The 20,611-nt window shown below is 51.1% G+C and overlaps 1 protein-coding gene across 4 annotated transcripts in view; it reads left to right on the plus strand.

Annotated features, from left to right (window-relative positions):
• Nucleotides 1–20,611, plus strand: part of ZHX2 (zinc fingers and homeoboxes 2) — a 153,970-nt gene that overhangs the window by 117,810 nt on the left and 15,549 nt on the right. The window lies entirely within an intron of this gene.

Consider the following 20,611-nt stretch of genomic DNA (forward strand, 5'->3'; position numbering starts at 1 on the left):
TAATTGGAAGGCCCTCGTAACAGCACAGGTGACACAGGAGGAAGGCCTGATGGGGGCGACCGACGTGGGATGGAGGGGAGGATGCACATAGGAAAGACTGTACTTTCTGAGGCCTGCTCAAGGGCGAGAACAGCCCAGAATATGACCACACCTAACAGGGAAACAGAGTGGGAATAACCCCCATCTTGGAGCGTCCCCCATAGAAGCAATACCCATGCTCCCCAACTCTGCTCTCCTGGGAGGAGGCTGGCCTGAGACCAGTGCTTCTCAAACAGGGCTGCACTTTGGAGTCCTCTGGAAGGCCTTTTAAAAATATCGATGCCTGGATGGATCCAACCCCCAGGGAATCTGGCCTCATGGGCATGGGGTATGGCCTGAGGGTCGGGGTATTGAAGAGCTCCCCGGCCGGTGCCAAGGTTGAGAGTCCCTGCCCTGGACAGTCCTCTTCCTGTACAGAGTCAGGCTGTCCGGCTACTGTCAACTTGTCATTAGCTATTAATTGGTAGGATTTCTTCATTAAATGCTATGTCTTATACAGGACGGTAAGCTCCGTGAGGACGGGAATTCTATGAGTTTCCTGTGGCTACTGCGACCGAGAACCTTCAGAAGGTCACCCCACGGTTCTGTCAGGCCAGCTGCTTCAGGGTTGTGGGGACCCAGGAAGACCAGAGAATCCCATGGTCCCTCTGTTTCCTGTCTTTTTGAGCATCTGGAGCTGTGCTCCTTGCATTCCTCGGCTCGTGGCCCCTTCCTCTGCCTTCAAAGCCGGCATCTGGCATCTTCTCTCTGAGCCTGCTTCCCTCTGCTTCTGTCACATGGCCTTCCTCTCTGTTGGCTCACATCTCCCTCCTCCTCCCTCACAAAGACACTGGTGATTGCATTTAGGGCCTGTCTGGATAACCCAGGATTATCTCGCCATCTCAACATCCTTAACTCCATCACATCTGCACAGCCCTTCCAGCCATGTAAGGTAACCTTCTCGGATTCCAGGGATTAGCACCTGGATATCTCTATTCTTCAGCCCACCTCGGGGGCATTATGTTACCTTTGTTTGCTTTCGTGGGCTCACAACCTAGTACAGTGCCTGGGACATAGTGACATATGACACAGAGAGTGAGCAGGTGAATAGTGGAAACCCGGGGCATTGGCTGATCAAAATCACATTGCGTTAGAGTCAGACTCATGGGGATGCATCAGGAGAGCTGAATGCAGGCTGTGGAAGAGCCAGGCATAGGGGGATTTAACATGGTGCCTTCTAAAATGCACGTCACTTCCCAGCACACAACCCTCACTTCTCCCCCTCCCCATTCAGTGGCTTTCCGTTATCCTGGGGACAAAGTCCAGTGAGGCTATCCTCCTTGACTCTCCCAGCTTTCTCTCCTCTCACCCCTGACACCCCATACTGCCCCTAAAATTGTACCCGGTACCCTTGCATTATCACTGCTTCTGTAATTTCCTTTCTCCTTTAGTAGATTTAAACTCCAGAGGCCAGCTGTAAGCTTACCTTGCCCCCCTCATTTCCAGCCCCCAGGATAGAACCTGGCAGTTAGTGGGTGCTCAAGTATCTGCCAAGTGAATAAAGGAACTTCAAACTAATGGGTTGTTAAGAGTCAGACAGCCTTGCTTTTGAGAACATTGGCTTCTCAGGGGAAACTGGATGGCTAGGTCATTCCCTAGTGCCCGGACTAGTGGCCTGGCTGACAAGTCACTAAAAAATATTTGGCAGGGGCTCGATGCGAAGAGCCTGCTAGGGTAGAAGGAGGTTCCGGGAGAAGAGTGTGTGAGTTTTGGCAAGAGCCTTGGAGTCATGTCTTGGGAGACCCCGAGAGCTCATCAGATGAGATTCAGTAGATAATTGGGGGCCACAGCTGGCCATTACTACCCTAACAGTTGGAGTAAAATCCGAGACGGAGGGAGGTTTACCTGGCAGCAGGCAACAAGGTATAAGACCATGGAAGGAAGGAAAGTCATTCCATGTCAGTAACCCAGACAAGGTGTGACGATAGCTTTAGTGTGGAAGCATCTAGAATGTTACAAACAAATGATAGAGCTTGGATTCGGACTGAGGGAGAGAGAAACTCAGAGGAGCTAATGTACCATACCCTGGGCACACATATGAAAAATGGCACAGGAGAGGGTATCCAAGGTGACTTTGTGTTTGGAGAGAGCTTGATGCCTTCCCATTGTGATCCATTCCGTCAGCCAGGGAGGAACCCCATTTCTTATTCATGTGATTTTGCACCTTCATAGCCTCAGCCTCCATTTCTTTATATTTTGGCCAAGCTCCCGTACCCGGGATCATAGCACATTGGCACATTAAGACTGCCCGTCAGAAATTCCTCTGGAAAAGGACAAAGCAATCACAATGACAGGCCCGTCATGTCTGAAGAAAAATCCACTAAATCCACCAAGTATTTTTTTGTTTCCTGTCCTAATATACCCTAACACACTTCTACACCCATTTCCCACACCGATCTATAGAGTAAGCAGCGGCCAGTAGAGATCTAACTACTCAGGAAGCTATGGATGCCACGTGGTTGGTTATAATGAACTAATATTGCATTCCACCAAAAAGGGAAACCAGCAAGGCAAAGGGAGAGTCCAGCTTGGGTTCCTCCTCCCATTCAGCAGGCCGGCTCAGCGCCGTGTCTCCTGTTGGCACAACAGCAGAGAGCTGGTGAAAGGAAGGTTCCAGATCGGATCACTGAGGAGAACCTGTTCTCAGCCTCAGTGGCCTCCTGGGAAAGAAGAGGCTGTATTGTTTCCTGCCCTGCCTCTGCAGGAGCTCCTACGGGATGATGTGCGTAAACGAGCTCTGTGGACTGTAATGCGCAATCACGACCTGAGGGGTGCTTCCTACTCTTGTATTATCACTGCTGTTATTATTATCGGTGTGGAGGGGGCGGGGAGGACCACTGGCAAGAAGGAACACGTAGACCAGTGATTTTCTCCCAAAGAGCAGCAATTTGCAGAATTGCTTAGAAAACGGGAATGGGGAATTCTGGAAGAGCAGGAAACTTGACCCGTTCTTTCCCGAGTTTAAGTTGTTTAAAAAAAAAAAAAAAAACATACTTTTCTAGAGTCCTCCCATACCAGACTGACTTGGTAAGAATTTTGCCCCGAGTTAAAGGTGACCCCCAAACGGACCCTCCCTTCCTGCTTTTCCCCCTGCATCTCAAATATGTGGACAGAGGGGAGACTGGGAACCCTGCCAGGCCCACACGTTGGAAGAGGGAGCGGGAGTAGGTGGCCAGCATGCCTGCAGCCTCCAGCCTTGGTCCCTCCACCAAGACACCCCATCAGCATGGTCAACGGGAACCTTTGCCCTTCAGCCCAGAGCTGGTCCTTGGGGTTATCACGGGAACCCTCCCTGGTCAGAGAGGCCTGTTTCGGGTCCAGGTCGGGCATGCCTTGTCTCTGGGCTGCCAGAGGCCACGTGGTTCTTCGCGTGGACCATGACATGTCTCTCCGCCATGACACATCTCTCCGCCTCAGTGTGCTCACTTGTAAAATGAGCAGGACTAGACAAGACCAGGTTCAGGTTTGCAATCTGTGCTCCATAATTGTCCGGGAACATTGGGTTTGGCCTTGCCTGACCAACACCGTTCAGTGACGATGGAGCACAGCCACGCAAGGTGCCCCAGGCCTGCACCCCCGGGGGAGCCCTGGGGATCTGTGCAGGAACCGTAGCTGCTGGCCTTGTGAAAGAAGCTGGAGTTCATGCTGTGGGCCCTGGGCCCAGAGAGGAGCCTGCCACCGTTGAGTGACTTACTCCAGGACATTCATCCCTTAGATGACCTTTAAAAGCAGGAAGAAAGGAAAGGGGAGAGAAGAGGAGGAAGGGGTGGGGAAGGGGAGAAGGCAGGCAGGCATCTTGTCCCCATCAGCTCATCTGATCTTCACCATGGCCCTGGGAAGCAAGAAGCAAATGTGGATCAGGTCACCTTAAAGACAGTTCAACTCTGGCAAGGCTCAAAGCAAGTTCTAAAGACGGGGGTGCGCCCCTTCGCTGCTCGCTGTGGCCCCAGGCGTCTTCGGGTGGTCCTGTTGACGTCACTGGGGCACTTGAGAACAGACTAACGCCTAGTCCCTCCCCCCCCCACAAGATTCTGATGTAAACCCTCTGGGGTGTAGTCTGAGCCTCAGGATATTTAAGCTAATGTGATTTATAATTTTAAAAGGTCTTTCAGGAAGATTAATGACTTGGAGGAGGGGCCAAGAATGGGAAGCTGAAGACCAGGCAGGAATGGGGAGGCAGGAAGTGATTGCAGGGGCCCCACGAGAGATGGTGGTGGGATCCGTAGGGGGGTGGTGGTGGTGGGAAATGGGAGAGGCCGGCGAAGCGTGAACCCGCCTGGGAGGTGGCGTGGGCAGGCCAAGCTGGGGCATGTATGTGCGTGCTCACACGTGTCTCTCTGAAGGCTGTCAGTTCAGAATGCAAGGCAGAGGTCATCATCCCAGCTGTGGCGATCTTAGGGACACTGGAGGCAGCCGGTGCCGGCCTTGCAGGTCAGAGCCCAGCAGGGCAGGGGTTCCAGCTCATTGCTCATTCCCAAGCGACAGCAACCCAGCTTCTCCAGGGCCAGCAGACTGGGGCCTCTGGCTTCTGCCCGGGAACAGGGAGGAGCTCACCTGACAGGTGGTGTGGAGTGCAAGGAAGATCACAGGCTGCATCCCTGGGTCCCCTTGCCCTGTGCTAGGGTCCCGCAGCTGCGGTAACAGACCGAGCAGCTCAAGACACAAATGCCCGTACAGTTCTGGAGGTCAGAAGTCAAACATCAGATTCCTGGAGCTAAAGCCAAGATGTGGGCAGGGCCAGTTTCCCCTGGGGGCACTGGAGAACGATCCACTTCTTTTCCTTCCCTGGCTTCCAGTGGCCGCCTGCATTCCTTGGCTTGTGGCTCCTCCATCCACCTTCAAAGCATGTCTGCCCGTCTCTGCTTGCACCCTCGATCACCTTCTCATCTGTAGCCACAACCCCCCCACCTCCCCTTATAGAGACCTTTGTGATCCTGTTAAGGCCCACCTGGATAACCCAGGATTATCTCTCCATCCCGAGGTCTTTCACCGAATCACATCATCTAAGTCCCTTTTGCCATATTGGGTCCCATTCGCAGGTTCCAGAGATTGGGACCTGGATATCTTTGTGGGCCATGATCCAACCTCCTACACCCTGAGTCCTGTGCCAAGAGACGCAGAACCATAGCCCCTGGATGCAGTTTAAAACCATGTGGTTTTTGTCTGGGATGAGACTGGCTCGGATGAATGGCTTTGTGGAGGACGTTCTATCAGAGAGCAAGAGTAAATCTCCAGCCTTCATCCCAGGCTTTGAGATGAAGGGACATCTCTTCGAGGTAGAGATGAAAGAGGTTCAAGAGAAAGCTGTGGGTTTGGGGATGCAAAGGAATAGCTGAGGGGCTGGAGACAGGGGTGGGGCACAGGATGGGGAGAGGGATCTGAGAGAAGAATCGGAGGGACTACTGAAAAGCCCCGTCTCGCCCTGATCCATGCCTGGGGAACAGAGAAATCTCGCTCACGTCCCAGCTCCAGGAAGATGGGGTGTGCACGCCTCAGCCACAAGGAGGGAAATGAAAAGGTTACACCGAGAATTGTCAATATGATGAATCCCTGTGGTCTCACGGCCTCTCTAAATGTTTTGATAGCAGCATTTGATGGATTGTAAATCAGAGCAGGCCCATCTTAAACATTTGATAGCACCTTATTTATTTGTGTATGTGACGCGTAAGACCAAAATTGATTCCTGTTTCTTTCTGTCTCAGCAAGATTTTTTTTTTTTTTCTGCTTTCAGAAACCCATCCCTCGGCTGCCAGCCTTGCTTTGCCATGTTTGCGGGGTGTGGGGGGGTGTGCCGGTATGTGGTGGTGGCGGCTGTTAGGATTCTTTCTACCCAGACAAAAGGACACTTTGCCTTGGAGAGGGTGATAGCACCAAGAATTAACTGCAGTAATAATGGAGCCACTTTGTTTCAACATGTGTCTTAATCTTGTTGCTTTTTTTTTCTTTTTTACAAGAGCATTGCTCAGAGAAAGGGATGAAATAAGATGGTACAGTGTGACTGATTTGTGATACGAAACCCAGGCCAACACAAAAACAATTTCCCGATTGTCCTGGCTTGTATCGGAACTCCCGTGAGCTCCTCCAGGGGATCAGATTCGCCTTGCCTTTGATATACTCTTTCTACCATAGTAATTTCTGGTTTATAATACATCACTTCATCATCGACATTGCTACCATTTTTTGAGCATTTACAGGGACCTGGCGTCACGATGGGGTCTTTATAAGCATTACACTGTTTATGGCATCCTAACAACCTACGAGGTAGGCATAGCTCCAGATTTATAGATAAAGTAACCAGATCTTGTGAAATATCTTGCCAATGTCATATAACTGGTAAGAGTTGGGTGGGGCCTCCCTTCAAACCCCAGTCTGTTCTAATTCCAAAGCCAGTGGACTGACTCACTCTGCTTTACTGGCTTCTCAGCTCAAAACTCCTTGACCCCACCGTGATGCTGAGGACAGACAGCCGCCCGACAGAACCCATCGCCCCAACACAATGGCCTTTGAGAGACACTTCACCCACCTGCCCCGGGAGAGAGGCCACTTGAAGTCTTATAATGATGGTGAAGGACAAGATTCTGTGTCCTCTGTCCACACTTGCATACTGTCCCTCCCCACATTTCCTGGTTCGCCTTACCTCATGGACAAGCTTAGGTCACCTCTGAGAACCTTCCAACTTTGACGCCCTGTGGACTTTCTTGATTCTGGTCTTTAGTCTTTACCTTCTTTCATTAAAAGCAGAGTGTGGGGGGAGGGGTGCCTGGGTGGCTCAGTCGGTTAAGCATCTAACTCTTGATTTCAGCCCAGGTCATGATCACAGGGTTGTGAGATCAAGCCCCATGTCAGGCTCCATGCTTAGCATGGAGCCTGTTTAAGATTCTCTCGCTCCCTCTTCCCCTCCCCACCCCTGCTTGCTCTCTCTCTCTCTCTCTCTCTCTCTAAAAAAAGGGCAGAGTATGGTATTTGGGTGCAAAGTCTTTATTTGTAAACCATCAAGACAATGCTTCCTTTTAACTACTTAAAAAAAAAAAAACTGTATGCTATAGTTTCGGGTTTTAATCCACTTTATAAAAACAATTCCTAGAGATTAAAATTTTTTTCTAATCTTTTACCTAGACTCCCAGATGACACCACCCCTCCTCCAAAACTTTTTCAGAGCTGTTTGGAGCTCTCAACTTATCTCATGTCCAACTATTCCTCAATTGTCCTAAGTAAGGAAAAGAACTTTCTTCCATTATAAAACCATTGAAGAGTTTTGTTTTCATGTGGATGAGTGAAAAGTTGTACTTTTCAATGAACCTTTTGAAAGCCTTTCAAAAAAGTATCATTGGGGAGAATAGAATTTTTAAATAATAACTGAATCACTTGAAAATTCCTTTGCAACGAACACAGAATGTCCCCAACGGTCAGTGAGTCTGCTCCTCTGTTGTCACTGATTCACACTATTGGGTCAAGGCCGTTCGTTCTCAGTAGAGAGAGTCCTAGGCCCAGGGCTCAGCTCCTCGAAGAGGCGTCCCCTGATTATCTCACTGACGGGGCTGTTCAGTCCCCAACACATCATTTTTCAAAACTCTCTGCAGAGCACTCAGCACAATCTATAAGTTGTTTTCCATTTATCTTCTGTCTCCCCCTCCGATCTTGATCAGAGACACCTTGAGAGCAGGACTCTTTTGTCTCATTTTCTGAGTATCTAAAGCAATGTCTGGGATTGTCGGGGATATGGTAGACATGAGTGAATGAATGAATGAATGAAATGAACAAATGTAGGAGTTGTGTTCTCTTTTCCAAGGCCCATGTTTCTATTTCTAAAAAATAGGTCCTCTGCTATGTTTCCCTTTTAAAATACCAGGAATGTTTGAGGATGGGAATGGGGTGTCCAGATGGAATTGGGTGCTGGTGAAAAGCACCCCTCACCACCAGCTCCCACTGCTCCTCGGGAGGTTTTCAAGACAAGGATGCTGTGGTCAGATTCGTGTGTAGAAACAGGGTGTTCAGTCGTGGTATCTGTTGTGAGGTATGTAGTGGCAAGAAATGCGTTTCTAGAAACAAAGCATCAACATTTGTGAATGACTGACTTTCCTTGATTAGCAAGGACGCAAGGCTAAGCCCCTCTAAGCATGTCCCTCCCGCTCACATCCTGAGATTCTTTCTTAAGTGAGAGGGAATGGTGTGGAATAATAGCCATCACAACCAGAATGAGAGAATGTTCCAAATGGGCATGTCACCTAGCCTGTCTATCATGGCAGGAAAAGGCTGAGAATTGCTGTCTTAGAAAGGAACGGTGGCAGTGAGGAGGTTGGCCTGAAACTCTGTCTGTCGAGATGTTTTCAATTACAGGTGACAGAAAACCCCGTCAACTTGACAGAAGTATGTTGGCATTCGGCGGGCTGTTTTCAGGACTCGCTGTCTGCATCTCTCAGCTCAGCGTTCAGCTCCGCTCTCAGGCATGCTCCCCCTCCGGTGGCAAGAAGGCCGCTAGCAATCCTGCGCTTACATCCAGTCGGTTCCGTAACTCCACCGCGAAGGAGCGCATTCCCCCCCCCCCCCCCCCCAGTGGTTCTGAAAGAACCGGCAGAGGGAACCGCACTGGTTCTGACTGCTCAGCTCGGATCACAAGCCCATTCCTGAGTCACGCGTCACTGCTGGAGAACACGACGGTCTGAGTGCTCAGAACCAAGCCATGTGCCCACCACCCGAGGTCCCACGTGGACCAAGAGTGGGCAGGGCCCTTTCTCTGCAAAGAGCTGATCTGCCACTGCCAGAGGAAGCGGGAAAGCCTGTTGGACAGGAGGGGCCGGCCACCAGCAGGAGAAGCCCAGAGGCCAGGCCAAGACACAGCTGCTGAGGGAGGGAGGGCATGCGGAGAACTTGACCTAGCACTGAGGGATGGGCGTTTGGGAGGCCTGGTGACAGCAGAGTCAGGAAGAGGTGGTGCTTAATAAATTGTGGGGTGGGGGAATCCAGGTTTCCGGTCTGAATGACTGAGAAGATTATGGGACTTTTATGTGGAGTAAGGAGCATTGCAGAAAGATCAGGTGTGGGAGGCAAGGGATCCACATGGTTCTAGAAGTGTTAAATTTGGGGTGCCCGTGAGACTCCCAGCGATGGCCACAGATGCACAGAATACACACTTGGAAGACCCTCGAAGGCCATCCCTCCCAGCCTCTCCCGAATTTCCCCTTCAGATACCGTCCAGGTGGGGTAACTGAGTAGAGTCTGTTTTCCAACTGATCAGGAAAGGACCATCTGGGTTTTTTGTTTATTTGTTTGTTTGTTTGTTTTAAGATTTTTTTTTTTTTTGGAGAGAGAGAGGCAGCAGGGGGAGGGGCAGAGGCAGAGAAGCAGACTCCCCGCTGAGTGCAGAGCCCTACCTGGGACTGAGTCTCACGACCCTGAGATCATGACCTGAGCTGAAATCACAAGTCAGACACTTGAACTGACTGAGCCACCCCGGCGCCCCTCATGTGGCTTTTTAATTTATGTATTATTTTCCTTGGTTTTCATGAACCATCTTGGCCTTGTTTTAAAAAAAAAAAAAAAAAATCAGGTTTCAGTGGAGAATGGCCGCTCCAGGCTTTGTGCACACAGTCCAGCTTCACTGTCAGCCAGCAGTCGGAGCGGGAGGGCTGGGGCTGTGCTGAGAGGGGCCGGGGCTGGAAAGGCTGTTTGGGAGCTAGCTCTCTGCAAGGACGAGTGTAGAGCTTTGGGATGGAGGAACTGGGGGGAAGGCAGTTTGCTCCACGGAGTCAGGGAGGGGGGACAGATTTGGCAGTTTGAGAGAAAAGCACCAGCAGAGCAGGGAGGACAGAACACGCCAGGGTGACGGGTGAACAGGGCAATATGAAGAGGTGAGCCACTGTCATCTCCAACTTCCTTTGAGACGTTTGATGGTGGCCTAGTCTCAACAACAGTACCCTGTGTTGCAAGCTCAGAGCCCATCACGTCAGGGACCCAGAGACAAACGTAGTGCCCAGATAGCTCACTGGATACTCTCGGCAACCCTTTGACCATTTTCATGCCCACATTACAAACAGAAAGGCTGAGGCTTTAGTAAATTGACGTAACATGTCACTCAGGGACAAGAAGCAGATGTAGAAAGCAGGTCTCCTTCCCTCGGGGCCTGAGCTCCTAACCTCTGACATAGAAAGCCGGTACAATACTGTGGGGGGGCCCCTGGGGGGGTTCAGCTGGTTGAGCATCTGACTCCTGATTTCAGCTCAGGATCATGAGATCGAGGCCGGCATTGGGCTCCACACCCCACATTGGGCTCTGTGCCCCGTGTGGGCCTCCCAGCCCTGTGTTGGGCTCAAGCTCAGCATGGAGTCTCCCTGAGATTCTCTCCCTCTCCCTTCTCACACTTGGGCACACGCATGCTTCTCTCTCTCTCTCTCAAGTAAATAAATAAAATCTAAAAAAAAAAAAAAAAATGTGTCAACCAGGACAGAATTGAGCAGCTTTGGGAAGTTGGGTGTTGCTTTTCACTTTTGTTTTGCTTTGTTTACTCTTTTAGGGAAATGGGAAACTGAGGTGTTCCTAACCCAGAGGGAGGGGGATTTGGGGAAAGGAGAGGGTGCGCCCCGATGAGTGCTGGGCTAGGCCCTGCAGGTGGAGGAGTTAGCCCTGTTGGGGGAGGGGACCTGCTACCTCCTCCGAGGTGGAGAGAAAAGAGGTAAGTGTGGAGAATGGGGAAACAGGCGACCTTTGTCTTGTGACTTGATCGTCTCACAAGATAGAAGGCAAAATCTAAAATAGACAGGCAAAGTTAGGAAAATTAAAAACATTGGCACAGTTGCCATAGAAATTTCTATGGGCATGAACAAAACATGAGTAAGAGGATCTCAGAACGGCACGACTCGGATGAGCCGAGCTAGTGTGAGTGCACAGCACCATCCCCAGGGGTTGGCAGCTGAGACGGGGATGTGGGGATTAAGGTCGGGTGTTGGAGGGCAGACAGCGGGGAGGTGGGGGGAAGGCAGAACAAACTGTAACCGGACTGCTTAACCTCACTTTGCCACCATTTGGTCACCTATTTGGAGAACCAGAACAGGCCAGTGTTAAAGGTTCGCATTCAGCCCAGTCCTGCAGGTGGAGAATCCCCCCGTTTTATAGATGTGAAAACTGAGGCTGGCCTGGCGAATAGTGCTCTGCATTTGGAGTACTCCAGGCTGCGTGTGGCTTTGCGGCCTGTGAGGTGGGTGTCTTGGCTGTGGCCAGAGAAGGAGGGACACCTCCATTAGTAAGTGGCAGAACCGGGATTGAAACCAGGGGAGAGCTGGTTCCAGCCCGTGTCCCTTTCCACGATCCAGGTGGGCCCTAGTGACCAGTACTGAGGGGGAGAAAGGCCCCGGGAGGCCAGGTCCCCACCCAGAGAACGAGCTGTGGAATCTGTTGTTTCTGAGTAAACGAGTACATTCTGGGCTCCGGGCTCACATAGGCCCAGGCATAGCTGGCTTTCTTTGCCCACCGCTCCCCCCCCCAACCCCCGGCTTGGGTCACCACTCCTACCCCACTGCTAGCAGGAGAACAGCCCCCACTCAGAGCCCTGTGTTGCCTGAATGCATGGTGACGTTAGTGGGGGCAGGGAGGCTGCGTGGGGCTGCCACAAAGTTCATTTCATCCTCTGGAACTGGCTTGGCTAGAGGACGCCGTGCAAGCTTTCTTCTACCTAATAAGACAGCATCTCAAAGTAACGAGTGGAAAAAGACGTTACAATTCAATTAAAACCTTACTCCTTTGAACGCTCCCAGAGGGAGAAAGCCACTCAGAATTTGTGAGAAATCTAATTTATAGACTCAGTGTCAGGAAATGGAATGGTTCACGGTGAACAGCTGTGTGTTCCAGGGGCCACGCGGTGGGTGTGGAACCAGAACTCCAGCAAGCCGGTTACCTCTCCGGGCCTGTTTCCTCATCTGTGAAATGGGCATCATGGCCACATGCTGGTGTCATGGGGATGACAGAGATTATGCATGGAAACAGCTTCTTGTTACACCATCCTGCCCATGCTTAACCATATCAGCAAACTCCTTTTCTTTAAAAAAAAAAAAAAAAATTTGTCCAGCTGAGCAACTGAGCCATAAAAACACAAGAAGTAGCAACTTAAAGTTCACCTCCAGGGCCGCTGGGGGGCTCAGTCAGTTGAGCGTCCGACCCTTGATTTCAGCTCAGGTCATGATCTCAGGGTCGTGAGACTGAGCCCCGCGCTGGGCTCTGTGCTCAGCACGGAGTCTGCTTGAGATTCTCTCCCTCTGCCCCTTCCCCCAATGTCCCTCTCCCTCTCTGTCTTTCTAAAATAAAATAAAATCTTAAAAAAAAAAAGGGGGTTCCCTGCCCCCAGCCACCAGCTCTGCTGCTGTGGACTGTTGTGTCTAAAGCGGTCTCACCCGACGTTACCGAGCACTCGTCATTCCGTTCCTTCTTTTCCAGCATCGCTGTTTGACATAACAGTTCTTTCCTCACTTCTGCACTGTCCTCGGAATTGTCACTGCCCTCGGGGGCACGCTGTTCTACTCCAGACCGACCCGGAGTGCGGTGAGAAGCATCTCCCGTCTTCAGAGCGTGGAGCTGGCCCCCACCCGCCGGCTTCTGAGTTAGCAGAGGCATGTCAGCCACCGCGGCTGCCCCCCCCGCCCGCCCCGAGGCTGTGAGAAGTAAAGATTCCTCCGCCTGCTTCTGCGAGTTTGGATTTAATAAGTCTGCACGGCGGCGGTGGGGTGGTCCGGGGCGGGGGGGGGGCTCAGGAAGGGGAATTTTGCAAAGCACGCCAGGTAGTATCTGATGGTTTGGGAGCCATGTTGTAGGGCCCACCCACCCCCCCCCAAAATTCAAGTTTAGATTTAAGTATGCTGGGGAGAAATCAGTAAAACTCAAGAACTAACTCAGGGTCACCAGTGACATTTCAAAGGCAATTCCCACTTAACAGATGAGAGAAATGGAGCAAGGATGGAGACAGATGAGGAGCGCGCTGGGCAGTCAGGCACGCAGAGCAAAGCCCAAGACCCCGCATCCAGTTCCTCTCTCTGCCCCACCTGCCCCCCATCACCACCACAGGGCACGGACCCTTCCGAATCCCTTCTTCTGGGGCAGTGGAGGGGTGGGGAGGTGTTGTGACTTTAGACCACAGAGGAACAATCACACACGCGCGCGCATACACACACACGCGCGCGCATACACACACACACACACACGGTCTACCCTTATGAACTGAGGCAAAATCTGTTAACAGCTCTGTCAGAAGACCCAGCAAAGCTAAAAGCATCTTCTTTGGCTTTGATGTCTTGACAAGATGCTTCCTCTGAAGGCCCAGGGACAGCCCTGTTATTTCCTCTGACAGCCCCAGTGAAAAGCCCTGAAATGAGAAGTGGCGTCCCCACCGAAGCCCGGAGGTCCGATTCCTTGAGAGTGGCCCATGTGCTCCCGGGGTGTGTGGGGGGGGGGGTGACGTCAGCCTGGGAGGCCCGAGGGGCACGGGCTCCTCAGCTGGCTCTGACCTCTGCTCTGCCTCGGGCTGGAGACCCCCAGCCACAGGGCTCTCTGTGGTCTGACTCTCACCTGCCCCCCACATGCCTTCCTGGGGAGATCAGGAGCCTGGACATTTCTCACATCTGACAGCCAGGCTGTGTGTCAGCCACCTTGCGACAGAGTTTGCAGAGGCTGGTCTGATGGTTTGACCCATTTTTACTTCCCCTGAGGGCCACAGGCTACTTGTAGGGAGAGGTCAGGAAATGCTACCACCCTGTCTCTGGCAAGGAGGGGGGAGGAGGGATGACCGTGGGGAAGTGCGTCCTTGAGGAGGCTTCCAGAGCCTTGTTGCTCCACGTGCGGCTCACCTCTGCAGCGCCACCCTCCCCTGGGGGCTGGCAGAATCTCAGTCCCACCCTAGACTTCCTGAGTCAGGACCTGTATTTGAACAAGATCCCCGTAAAGCTTGTGTCCCAGCTCTGCTGCTCCAGGCCAAGCTCCTTCACCTCTCTGAGCTTCTGTGTCTACAGAGGGTCTTTGAAAAGTGAAACACTTAACACTTGACATATACCAAGACTTCGTGAATGTTAGCCATCATTGTTATTGGGAAAACGAGCGAGGGAGGATCGGTTTTATCACGTTCAGACCCGAATCATCCAGCCATGGGGAAGGAGGTCCAGACTGAATGGGAGATAGTTCCAGAGGAAAAGCGAAGAGCCCTCAACGTGTGCTTAGCGAACAAACGTCAGGATGGACGGAGGAGTGTCTCTGACCGCCTGCGCCCTCGCTGTTTAATTTGGGGTTAATTCAGATTAGTGCTCATCTGCTTGGTTTGGGGGTTCCCATCTTCCCTTCCTGCCAGCCCCGCCACGACAAACGCATCTCCAAGAGCCTGCCGCTCCCGTGACTCTGTTGCCGGCGGAAGGAAATGGCAGCTCCTTACCGTGGCCCTCAAGGCCCTTCACAGTCGAGGCCCAAGCTGACCAGCCAGCCTCGTCCCAGCTTCCAGCCTCACGGCCTGCCCTTTGACCTCAGTCCCGTCATTCCTCACCAATGTCCTTGCTCGTGGGCTGCCTCCTCTGCCTGGGAGTTTGTCCCTCTGGTTGGGGTCCCCCTCCCCTTTCTCTCTACGCCAGGACCCTACTCCACCCTTGGAGCCCTGCTCAACCAGCGGAGGCTGCGTCGTGTGCCAAGAGCATGGGGTTCAGCCTGGACTGACTTTGTTCAAATCCTAGCCCTGCCATGAACTTGCCGCGTGACCTTGGGCAAGGCACTCGGCCCCTCTGGCCTGGGTCCGCTCTTCCGTACATTGAGGCTTGTAACAACTGCCTGGCAGAGCTGTCGTGAGGACTCCTCCACATAGTGAGGAGAGTTTCGGTGAATCAGAATCATGGTCGTTTTATTCCTGGAAGAAGATAACCTCCTCTGAGAAGCCTTTTTGCCTTCCTCCCACCCTGTCCGACGGAATGAGGCACCGCCTGCTCTGTGTTTCAGCAACTCGTTCTCCTTGTCTGCGCAGCGTCCGGACGGTCCCCTGACGGCCTGCTCGGGGAAGGAGTCCCTGAGCTTCCTGCTTAGAGTCACAGGTCGCCCCACTCTGCACCCTGTCTCGTCACTGCTTGACTCTTCTCCATGGTGCTTATCAGCTGTCGGGCTTCTGCCTGTTTATGCCCATGAACGGGAGCTCCGCCAGAGCGGAGATTCCCGACGGTTCTCTCCTGTACGCTGGGTGCATCTGCCCTCCCCGTGCTCAGTATTGGTTGACTACATGAACAGATCACTTTCGTACCGTGGAGTGTGTTCGGGTGGCACTGCCCTGCCTGGCTGTTATGGGCTGAATCGGGTCTCCCCCCAACCCCCCCGCCCACCCCACCCCACCCCACCAAATTCATGTGTTACAGTCCTACCCCTGAGAGTGGGACTGGATTTGCAGATAGGGTTTTTAAAGAGGTGAGGAGAGGGGCACCTGGGTGGCCCAGAGGTTAAACGTCTGCCTTCGGCTCAGGTCATGATCTCAGGGTCCTGGGATCGAGCCCCACATCGGCCTCCTTCTCAGCGGGCAGCCTGCTTCTCCCTGACTGCCCCTCACCCCCACCCCCACCCCCACTTGTGCTCTCTCTCGCTCAAATAAATAAATAAAATCTTAAAAAAATAAAACAAAAAGGTGAGGAAGGCCTTGGGGTGAGCCCTAGTCCAGTATGACCGGTGTCCTTCTGGGGAGATCAGGAGGTAGACACATGCAGAAGGAAGGACGTGTGAGGACGCAGTGGGAAGGGGGCCATCCACTTGCCAAGGAGAGAGGCTTCGGGAGAAACCAACCCTGCAGACACTTCAGTCTTGGATTTGAAGCCCCCACAACTGTGAAAGAAATATTCCCGTTGTTGAAGCCTCCTGCTCTGGGGTCTGGGGTATTTGTTACGTACGGCAGCCCTGGCTGACTGGTACTCCAGCTATGAGCTTCTGGAGGGCAAGAGCACGGCTCTCTTCATCCTCCTGCCCCCACACCCACAGGGCCCAGCCCACACCCAAACGCCACACACAGGGGCCTGATGGAATTGCATTCCATCCGCAACACGGAGGGTGAGGATGGAGGAAGCACCTGCCGGTGAAGGAAGGCCTTCTTTGTAATGGTCTATAGAGGCTGGCCGTTTTCATTATGTATTATTTATTCCGAGGTCTTGTCATTGCTCATTCCTCATTGGGTTTCTTTGTGGTACGTGATAAATGCCGCGGTGGATACAAGGAGAACTGAGTGCATGTCAGAAACATGCAGAGAAGGCAAGGGTCTGTGTTTGGTGCTTGGGCTCCCTTTCTAGGAACCATGAACTTGTCGCGCTCTGTCTCCATGGTGCTGTGAGGGCTGGAACGGCTGGAAAGACGGACGTGCTGTACAGAGTAGTCAGGAAGGAAGGAGATTTCTGACCTCTCCTCTCCTTCGGGGCCCCAGGATCTTCATCACAAATGTGCTTGGTGGTAACCTACTCAGGCACCCCCCACCCCAAGGCAGGGATTGCTTCTGAGGCTTCCCACTGCCGGGCCCTTGGCACCGTGGCTGGGGCAGCCAGCAAACAACTGAGTGCTGCCCGTGAGTGGGGTGTTTGCAGGTTGGCACAGAATGTGCCTGCGCCCGGGTCAGATCCATGGGAAGCTGGACAGGGTGAGACGGGCCATGCAGGGCGAGTCTGCTGGGATACTCGCCCCCCCGCCTCCCCACATGCAAGGGGCTGCATGGGAGTTTTAACATGCATTTCATTCACTCATTCATTCATTCATTCACTCCTTCCTTCCTTCATTTGTTTACTTTTGCCGATTCTGCCCGGTATATATCTGAATCTGAAGATGGCTGGCGACACGTAGCCTCCATGCCCGCGAGGACCAGGCTTCACGGCGCTGGTCCCGACCTCGCCATGGCTCACAGGCCCCATGTGCTGCTCTTCTGTAGACACTCACCCCCTCGTCGTGCCAGGATTATTCTTGGCCCTGAGATGGAAAGGATGCACCTAATCGAGGGCAGTGGTTCTGGCAGCTCCATCGCGGGGACCCCAAGAGATGGATTCTTCAAAGGCTCGGTGTGCTCCGAGCCCTGCCTCCGCTCCTCGCTTTTCTTCCTTCATCTTTCCTTCTTTGTGATCTGCTGCAGTTTGGACTCCTGGTTGCCCAATGAGTATTAGAAGATACTGTTTATTCTGAAATGCAGTTTTCGGAACATTGAGAAGTTCTGGGATGTTTTACCACAATTTGGTTCACTTCTGGGCCTCATTTGTCAACAGATTTAAATCATCCTACGTATTGTGGGGAGTTTCAGTTAGAAAAATCTCTTCTCCCCTGTGCCCATTCCTGCCCGATTTCTTTGTTCTGCAGGACAAAAGTCTCCTTTTGCTCCCTCTCTTAAAAATTGCATTTCAGGGCACCTGGGGGGCTCAAGTCTGTGGAGCCTCTGTCTTCGGCTCAGGTCATGATCTTGGGGTCCTGAGACTGAGTCCCTCGTCGGGCTCTCTGCTCATCGGGAGCCTGTGTCTCCCTCTCATGCTCTCTCTCTCTCTCTCTCTCTCTCTCAAATAAATTTAAAAAGCATTTCTTAAAAAATTGTATTTCAAATGCCCAAGTCTCTTGGCTAGTGTGTGCAAATTTAGCCACCTTCCGCTGTGTCAATAGCACCCTCTATGGAACTTTAGGACCCCCTTCCCCTTACAGAGTTCCTCCACTCATATGAACCCCAACACACACACACACGCAGGTGCACACACGTAAGGGTGCACACACATGTGCATACACAGTACAGAGATTTTGCTATGCCTCCTCACCCCACATCAGCTACAGTTCCCACGAGGTAGCCGTCCTGCAGTTAATTTTTCAGCCAACATTTATAGAAGGCATACTATGAGCCAGGTATGGTTCTAGGCTCTGGGGAAACCACAGTGAAAAGTTTCTGCATTTGTGGAGTTTATATTCTAAAATAGCACTGTCTAGTAGAAGATCCCTCAAGGATAGAAACAGCCTGCGCTGTTTAATACAACAGCCACCAGCCACACGTGGCTACTGAGCACTTGAAAAGTGGCCAGTGTGGCTAAGGAACTGATTTTTAATTTTATTTTCATTAATTTAAATTCAAAGAACCGCATGTGGCTAGTGGCTGGCGTATTGAAAGCACAGTTCTAACGGAAGAAATCAATGAGTAGGCAAATACTGTCCCCTCCCTCCTTTAACCACAAAATGTATGAGTAAATCTTAAATATTGGAAAGTGCTAGGAAGAAAGCAAAGGCGCGTAAGGAAATAGAATGATGGGGGGAGGCATCACCATAATTTCGGTGGGGTGGCGGTCGGGAAAGGCCTCTCTGTGGCAGGATGACTTTCAAAAGGAGCCATGAGCACTGAGGGGCTCTGGGCTGGGACGTTCCAGCAGAGGCCCTGAGATGGAAAGAATGCACCTGTTCCAGCAGCCGGAGTGGGATGCTCGAGAGGGATCAGGAAGCATGGGTTTGCAGGCTGTTATAAGGGCACCGAGAAAAGGCTTCATGCAGAAAGGTGACATGAACTGATTTTTATCTTAAAACATCCCTCAGCTCTGGAGGGGCAGGAAGCAAGAGACCCATGGGAGGCTGCCTCAGGATTCCAGGCAGGAGGTGATGGTAGCTGAGACAAGGCAGGGAGAAAGGGAAGTGGTGCGAAGTGGTCTGGTACTAGATTTATTCTGAAGACAGCGTCCACAGGATTGCTGATGGATTCATTGGGATGACACAAGGAGGTTTTTGGCCAGAATGAGCAGTGGTAGAGCCACTGACAGATGAGAAACTCTGGAGGAGGCAGTGAATAGCGGAGGGGGGAATAAGAGTCTGATGAGCAGGAATGCGGAGGCTGAAGATGTCGATGTGGGTGTGCTCAGCAAAAAGACATGGTCCCCTCTGCTCTGCTGCGCCCGTGCCCTCTCCTCACCAGTGCCCTAAGGGGCCCTCGCCCACTGCTGATGACATTGCCCAGCATGGAAATTCCAGGGCTCCTCCTTAGAATGGCTGGGTCCTGGGTTCACAAGGGGAAATGCCCCTCCCTGAGTCCTGCTCAGCTTTGTCACCTGAGCCCCTAGGCAGGTGGGTGTGGGCAGAGTCCCACAGAGTTGCTCATAAAAATAAGTCTTCACTTCCGCCCTTGACCGCTCTCTTCAGTGGGACTCCCAAACCCAAGCCATTCCCCTTCTCCCTGGATGTCAGCTAGCTATACGTGTTTGAAAACCCAGCTCCCTTCTCCTTTAACCACACCACGAAAGGGCCCCTCTGTAACAGCCCATGCATCTAGACGCTCAACAAGGCTAGTTCCCCAGTTTGCGTTCTCTTAATATACCCTACTCCTATTAAGCAAATTGTTCCTGTACTCCCAAATTAATATTTGTTTAATGCAATTCCAATCAAAATTCTAACAGGATTTTATTTTGCAGATGATTCTGATTTATGAGAATTGGTTTACGTAAATAAGTGATCAAAAGAACCCAGAAATGTTTTGCAAAAGAAGAGTGATATGGAGGAATTCACTCGACCAGATATTAAAACATACTCTTTTTTTGGGGGGGGGAGTCATGTGGTAGCTGTATTTATTTTTCCATACTGTTTGTCACAGTGGCTGCATAAAACATACTCTATGAAAATAAATTAAGTGAGGCATAAATATGGGTCCCAATAGCTAGATAAGAGGCACAGAATAGATGACCCAGAAACGCCCTAGTATATATAAAAAATTAATGTATGACAAAGATGATTTCACACATTAGTGAGAAAAGATAACACAATACGTGCTATGAGATAATTGGTAACTTTCAAGAAAAATGGTTAGAATTGTATCTTACAGCTTAACCCAAGATCAATTCAATTCCAGATGAGTTAAATGTAAAAAATAAAGCTAAACCACTCTAAGAAAACAGAATAATATGTCTCAGCTATCAAAGAAGACACTTTCTTTTTTTAATGTGCAAGTGATTTTTATTTAGTATTTCTGTTGAAGTAAAATTGACATATAATATCCTGTTAGTTTCAGGTGCTCATTGTAGTGATTCCATGTTTTCTTGTCATTATGAAATGGTCCCCACGATAAGTCTAGTCACCATCTGTCAGCATACAGACTTATCAGAGTATCACTGACTGTATTCCCTATGCTGTGCATTACATCCCAGGACTTATTTTTTTATAAGTGAAAATTTGTACCTCTTAATCATTACCTTTTACCTATTTCGTGTGCCCCCCAAGTGCTCCCCCCTTCTGGTAACCAGCAGTTTGTTTCTTACAATCGGAAATCACTTTCTACATATAAAATCACAATGAAAGGGGCCACAAAAGAAAAAAGGTTGGTAAATTTGCTGCCTAAAACTTAAAATTTTTACATGTAAAACAAGAAAAACACCATATACAAAAGTAGAAGGTAAATGATAGACTAGAAACATTTTGCAACAAATATAATAAAGTACTGATACTCTTAATCTGGAGAGAACTCTTGTAAATTAATAGTGAAACCACTGAGCATCGCAAGATAAAAATGGCATAAATGAGCAATTCAAAAAGAAAGAACACACATGGCAAGTAAATCTCTGAA

Source organism: Callorhinus ursinus, unplaced genomic scaffold (genome assembly GCF_003265705.2).
Source record: "Callorhinus ursinus isolate GAN/ISIS: 27379988/994484 unplaced genomic scaffold, GSC_fseal_2.0 scaffold5, whole genome shotgun sequence".
Taxonomy (NCBI): domain Eukaryota; kingdom Metazoa; phylum Chordata; class Mammalia; order Carnivora; family Otariidae; genus Callorhinus; species Callorhinus ursinus.